Below are 7285 nucleotides of genomic sequence, written 5' to 3' on the forward strand. Positions count from 1 at the left end.
GCATTCGAGAGAAACTGTAACTGCATAGTGAAAGAGGATTGGTTTAATGCTATTGAAGGATCATGCATGTGTATTGAAGCAAGCTGTCTGTGTGTGTCTGTGTGTGTGTGATGATGATGATGATGATGATGATGAGGATGTGTTACAACCTGTTAATAACACCCGGCGCCTTATTGGCCAGTTCCTCTCAGACCTCTGTCGCCTGTATTAACTACACTACTGTCATTCTTTTCTTCCTCTCCCCTGCTTGCCAATCTCTCTCTTCCCCATTTTCGTCTTGTCTCCCTCTTTCCCTCTCTCATCTCACATTACATCACATTACATTACATTACATTACATTACATTACATTACATTTGGCTGACGCTTTTTAGCCAAAGCGACTAACAACATGGTAAACAGTTTAAGTTTTAGAGCAGTTCTCAACAATTTTAGGACAATTTAAAAACATTAGAGTACAGTAAGAATAAGTGCATCAGTGAGTGCTGTTATCACATGTCCTCTTTTCTCTCTCTCTCTGCTCCGCGTTTCCTTCTCTTTCTCTCTCTCGCCTCCCTGTTGTCTCTCTCATCCCCTCTTTACCACCCCTCTCCCTTCTTCCTCTTCCTTTCCCTCTTTCTTTATTCCTCTATCCCTCTCTCCTGTGCTCAACCCCTCCTCCTCCTCCTCCAACCCCATCCCTGCTTGTCTCAGCGAACCGTCACTCTCCTGTGCTGATAGCATACAACCATTTGAGTGACAGCCAGCTTTCCCTAAGCGATCTGTATCGATTTGTGCTTGTCTCTGATAGTGGTTCCCCCCTGTGGCTCTGCCACATACACCCAAGCCTTTGTGACAGGTCTGGAGTCAGTTTCACAGAGCATGATGGCAAGGAAAAGAGAAGCCAAGTCAAAGCTGCACTGGATGCAGCCCTTTGTCCTGGCCAGAGGCATGTAACTAATGAGAAGGAATAGCCTGCAGTGAAGCCTTGAGCAGCAGTCTCCAGAAGCTGATTGAAATATGTTTATGAATGGGCTTCAGAGCCCAGAATAAATCAAGAGCATCTACAGTACAACTTTGCAAATGCAGCCAAAGCTTTTTGGTATGATATTGTAATAAAGTATTGTCACTCAAATGAAACTCAAAGTGATAGAGAAAATGTAACTTCTAGGTAACATGATCCCTTAGCAGGTCAACATCCATACTGGTCAGGTGTAAGGTTTTGTTCATTATAACATCAGAACTTCACTGCCTTAATGATATGAACCATATTCCTTGTCCTTTTTTCATTAATAACACTAATTTCATGACCAACTGATATACTTGCTCTAAGTGAGACTGAGCTGTTTGACGTATGGACTTAAATAGATTATTGGAATGTTAAGTGTGTGCGTATTGACTGTGGAAATGTTTCATGTGAACAAGACTGGATGCAGGCAATGGTAGACTTTGAAAGTGAGATGAAAGAGCAATACCAGCAACGTTCAAACATACCCATACAGGAGCATACATGTCTACATGCCCACTTTCCTAAACACAGACACACACACACACACACACACACACACACACACACACACACACACACACACACACACACACACACGCATGCATGCGCGTATGTACACCTTTTGAAAAACATACTGTACATCTACAAAGACTGCTTTGAATATTTTGTGTTGATCATCTGTATATGCTTCATCATTTTTATCTGCAGACAAAACATTCATCAAGTCACCATTACCAATCTATTGTGTACAGTTCCGTACATGCGTAGTTTGCTCAAGGTTCCCTTTAAGCGTAGAACAAAACAAACCTCATAAGCACCTCGTAAGCTCCATGATCTGAAAATGGGTTGTCTGTTTTGCAAGGTATCATTAAAATTCTTAACTATATCTCACTTAATAACTTAATACTTAAAGTATAAAATGTGACACATTGACAAATTATCAAAAACCTATTAATCAAAAGATTGTAAGCTATTTATGAAAAGATTCTTAATCTTGTTCTGCTCTCCAATCTCTTAAATAAGCGTAACTCTTGCCAAAATGCAACCTAGGGTCTTTTGTGAATGTGAATGTATCCGAGTCATAATTATGTCGGAAGCGCCACTTTTTTGTCGTATTGTCGTTTTCGGGTGAAATGGCTTTTTGAATGGGAGTGCTAGCGGCACTACCACTCACTTGGTTTTTCCACTCGCCGCCATCTTGCCAGTCAAGAAGTGAGTTGACCAAAACCGTTTCTTTTTAATAAACTATGTGTACACAAACAATGTTCTCGATGCTCGAGTTCATGTGTAGAGACCCTAAATACTTTGATCAAAGTTTCTTGTTGTGTCGAGCCTTCTTAGTGTTTTAAAAATAACGATTTTGATGCACTCACATTCAAAAGGCCATTTGACCACCAGGCAAGTTCCACAATAAAGCAACCTGAGCCTTTTGGATCATTTTAAATGACTTTGGATCATTTAAAAAGTTTACTTTTGATTAAAATTGTATAGTGGATAAGGCACCCGTATGCCTATATATGCATTGCATCTAAAAGTAATATTTATATAGTTAGATTTATATATAAATATTTCTTCTAACATTTCCATGACATGTAAAACTCAAGACTTTGCCCACCTTTCATATTAGCACCCTTTTAAATGATCCAAAAAGCTTATATAATTAGAATGAATATCTCTTGTACCTAGTTTAAAAATGAGATTAGAGAGTAAAAGTTTCTTACCCAACCATTATAAAGTTTTGCAGAGAAGAGTCAAACAAGCAGTAACATTTACATTTAAAATTGATATGATTTATTTTGTTCAAATTGCATACAGAAATAATGTCTAAGACAATCATTGTGAGGGTAAAATATAGTCTGATGTGATGCACCAGTATCATGCAGTGCAATTTATATGCAACTTGTCACAACGGAAATTTAACCACAAAAGCACATGTGCACCCACATCCTGCATTTCTCAGTTTTATAGTCATACTTATAACTGTCTGGGATGGTAGAAGAATACTAGTAAATAGTAGTGATTCAACTTCTTTACTCAATTAAAAGTAACAAAGACACTTAAAGTACTGTATAAAAGTAAAAAGTACCCTAGCCTTTTTGAATGACTATTTTACCAGTTGTTTCTGTTAAAGGGATATTCCACCATTTGGAGAATTACACTCATTTTCCACCTCCCCTTGAGTTAAACAATTGATTTTTACCTTTCTCCAGTTCATCCAGCCGTTCTCTGAGTCTGGTGATACCACTTTTAGCTCCAGCCTAGCATAGGTCATTGAATCTGATTAGACAATTAGCTTCTCGCCTGCTAGCATCATGTTTAAAAGTGACTAAGCTTTCCAGTAATTTTCCTATTTAAAACTTGTCTCTTCTCAAGTTAGAAAGTGTAATAAGACCAACAGAAAATTAAACGTGGTGATTTTCTAGGCTGATTTGACATACAATTATACTCTCATTCTAGCGTAATAATCAAGGAACACCATGGGCGCCCGTAGGCTAACTTCCAGCAACAAGGTTGAGCTGCAGCAGACTAATTAGTTAGTGACTGGATTATTACGCCTGAATGAGAGTATAGTTCCATGTCAAATCAGTTAAAAGTGGTATCGCCAAACTCAGAGAACGGCTGGATGAACTGGAGAAAGGTAAAATTGTTTAACTCAAGGGGAGGGGGAAAATGAGTGTAATTCTCCAAATGGTGGAATATCCCTTTAAAAGAAGCAGACTGTAGCCTAAAATGATATTGCAATTTAAAGGGATGGTTCAGAGTAATTTCACCCTAAGGTCCTTTGCACCATGACCTCGAGCCAAACACTCCCCCAGATGTTTTTTTTCCCTTGGTCTAACAGTGGTCGAGTTAGCGCTATCAGCCTAATAGCTTAGTGCAGGCACTAATGGAACCAAAGGTGTATCTCGTAAATTACCCCACTAATAATGAGGCAGTGGAAAGTTGTACTGTAAGTAGCCTATACCAGGAGTTTTTTTTTTAAATAACACTTGTCTGATGGCTTCTACTCTACCGCTTCTGCTGCGTCAACGTTACTTCTGTGATTTGGGAAAAGCCTGTAAAGGTCCTGGCAGAAAGCGATGCATAAGTTTTATAAATGCTTGTATTTTCAGGTCAACACTTAAAACATATTTTAAATACAGTGCAACCGGAAAGTATTGAGACCCTTTCAAGTTTTCCACATTTTGTTATGTTACTTGGTATCATGGTTACCTAGAAGTGAGTGTAGTAAAGGAGTAGCCTATATTAGTTCAGTATGCCTCTTTGTGGAAGAGTGGAATACATTTCAAATGCTTTAATTCTTTCTATTTTTGTTAACTTATCAACCTATCCTTGTGGAATAGTGGAATATTTTTGTTAACTTCTCAGTTTAAGTAAATTAGGCTATTATATAACCTTTTACACATTTGTTGAACCATGGTACTAATAAAAACTACAAGATAGTAAGAACTGAACTGTTACAGTAAACAATGATACCAAGTTGCATGTACTGTAGGTTGATCATGTAGATTACTGCTGTCATATACTAATCTTTCTTACATCTTACATTACATCATATTGTTTACTCTTTTATCCTCTCTACTTGTCCCTCATGGCCTCCTCATCGCTAATTTCGGGCTCATCATCATCAGGACTAGCTGATCTACTGCTCAGAGACTACACATTTTACTGCATATAGCCACACAGATCAAGCTTGGGTTTTGTTATAAATATTTGCATAATATACGCAAAGTCTATGAATCGCAATGTTGGATGATACCAAAAGGCTAATATTTTAATCAATTTAATAAGTTGCTTGCGATATGGTTGACAACGCTAACGTCCAATATTACCCAATAATTACGTTGCTGATCATTGCTGCTATCTCTCTTACCAGTTGCCAGTGCCAAATGTGCCAAAAGTTTGGCACATTTGGCAACATCCTCCTTCAATGTGTTCCTTTCTTTTTTTACCTGGCCTTTTCAGTCCCTCCTGGCCTCTTTATACCATCCATCCTCCGTGACGCTTATCGCTAGTAGGGCCGGCCGGCTATTCGGTAGGCCTCTCTGAGAAAACCTTTTGGAAAAGACAAGCTATATGGACCCAACCAACTCTTTTTGGGAGGGCAGAACTCCCTCACATGGTAGGCTACAACCCATGCAGAGAGTGCGGTGTCATGCATAGATTGCAGAACGTGAGTAGCCTATAGTACTTTAAGAGAAGATAGACTAACGTGACAAATGTCAATATATTTTTCCCTGACCGGCCCAAAAGTTAAGTGGCCCACTGGGAATTCTCCTGATTACCCACCCCGGGCCTGGTAATATCCGAATACAGGTCATTTTGTTGGTTGAACAAATGCAGATAATGATGTTACTGTGCACCTCTAAAAGTTAGCATGCAAAGCAGCTAGCACCGGGCTGGCTCTCTGGTAATAACATTTTGTACCACGTTTGCCATTTTATTAAATACAATGCAAGTCAAATATACAATGCAAGCTCTACTAAATACAATGTGAGTTAAGCAGAGATGCTCATTTGTCATTGTGATTGTCATTCATGGTAGGCATACTCAAGAATGTTGAGTGACTCACAAAACTGCAGCAGCTCTTTTTCAGTAAACAGAGAAATCATCTGTTGACGTAAACAGAACTGAATGGAGAAATTTCACTTTTGAAAATAAATCAATTGTTTAGAAATAATGTAGGCCTACAACTTGATCCACTTTATGATGTGCATCCAAAGACTATGGAAGTGATTAAGCGTGTCAAATTTAGTGAATTTTGCACCTTTACATTACAAGATACTAGTGCAGGCATGTCTTGGGTAAGTGACATATCTATATCAGTTGTAATGTCTCTTAAAAACAGAATTTCATGAAATGTAGCATGCATCTACAGAATGTGGTGAGACTAAGTTCAGGCAATCAAGTCAAGCACTCAATATGGGTTTGGCTTAAAAAGAATGGTGTCCATGTTGGAGGGTTTAGGATGTTGTAAGGCTAGTCTATTTTTCCAAAGGGGTACATGGCATCATGAACCAGGAAAATTGAAATACAAACCTGTCTGCCAAGAACAACTGTGATGGTAATGTTTTGATAATGACCACATTTGCCATGGCTGAATCAGATATGTTAGATACACTTTACAAGAAGAAAATAAATCATAATTGTAGAACATATCTTAAATGCCCTTTAGGATAAAGAATGCTTTCGCTAGGTTTAACTTTGAGCTGATTAGGTAATACAGTATGTGTATTGTAACCAGCTTGTTCCTGTAATTGATTTAGAAAAGCCCTGGACAGTTGGAGGACCCTACAATGATTGAAGCACATTGGCCCCAAGATCTTATGGTAGATTTTGCATTGTGTAACACAAACATTCTGTTCTTTTCCATTTATGTTATATCCAAGGATATATATTGAACCATATACTGTATAATATAATATAATATAATATACTTTATCCTTTATACCAAATTAGTTAATATTAACAGTAAATTATCTTAAATATTGTGCCGCCTGTGTGTCTTGGTGTTAACAGGTGTCAGTGCCATGTGTGGACCAGTCTGAGGCACCTGTTGTATATGAGCATGAAACCTTTCCCTCTCACTAATGGTGATGTGTCTGCCAATGTCAATACACCATTCAAAATCTCACCTCACAGTAGCCACCACCTGTGTATGAGTGCTTGGCCTTTACACTATTCCAATCCTGTGACCGAGGACTGTACCCTTAATGTGGAATGAAGGAATAAGACAAGAGTATGAATAGGATATATTTATATGTGATGTTGTCATGATGACATTCTGTAAGCTTATTTGTATTTTGTCATTTTTGAGATACATTTGCCAGGTTTGAACAACATTTTGGTCATAATTTAAATTATTTTTAGATGTTTTAGATTTTCTAAAACAGTGATTCTCAACTACTCTATTCTATTTGGATTCTATCCAACTGTTCTATTCTATTTCTACTTAATTTTGTCCCGGTGCTAAAGGAGCGATGATCCATTTGGCATCTATGCTGGCCTTACTGTGTATTACTGATGCTCAAGCACCCCAACAAAGAACACACAATACAATTAAACAATTCTGAGTTATCAGGGCACTGGCAAATTATTATTTTATAAACATGTATACATATACAAACACACTGTGCTGTGACAATCTCCAATCGCCTTTAGTAATTGCATCACAAAAGCTGAGGTGTGCCTTGTTGAGGGTATGATTGCACTGCCATCTAGTGGAGTGGATATAAAGTACAGGATGTAGGATTTGGACAGTACAGTATATTGCAAGTAGCACTGAAAGCATTTCTGCC

General features: G+C 38.1%; 1 long non-coding RNA gene across 2 annotated transcripts; it reads left to right on the top strand.

Moving 5' to 3' along the window:
• The first annotated feature begins 1644 nt into the window (after positions 1-1644).
• Positions 1645-7060, top strand: LOC121709189. Of its 2 annotated transcripts, XR_006031859.1 has the most exons (4): positions 1645-1848; positions 4953-5160; positions 6254-6316; positions 6507-7060. It is a non-coding gene; the product is annotated as an uncharacterized LOC121709189 (long non-coding RNA). The 2 variants fall into 2 exon arrangements; XR_006031860.1 differs by lacking the exon at positions 4953-5160.
• Positions 7061-7285: the final 225 nt, after the last annotated feature.

The sequence above is a fragment of the Alosa sapidissima genome, chromosome 5 (assembly GCF_018492685.1).
Source record: "Alosa sapidissima isolate fAloSap1 chromosome 5, fAloSap1.pri, whole genome shotgun sequence".
NCBI classification, from domain to species: domain Eukaryota; kingdom Metazoa; phylum Chordata; class Actinopteri; order Clupeiformes; family Clupeidae; genus Alosa; species Alosa sapidissima.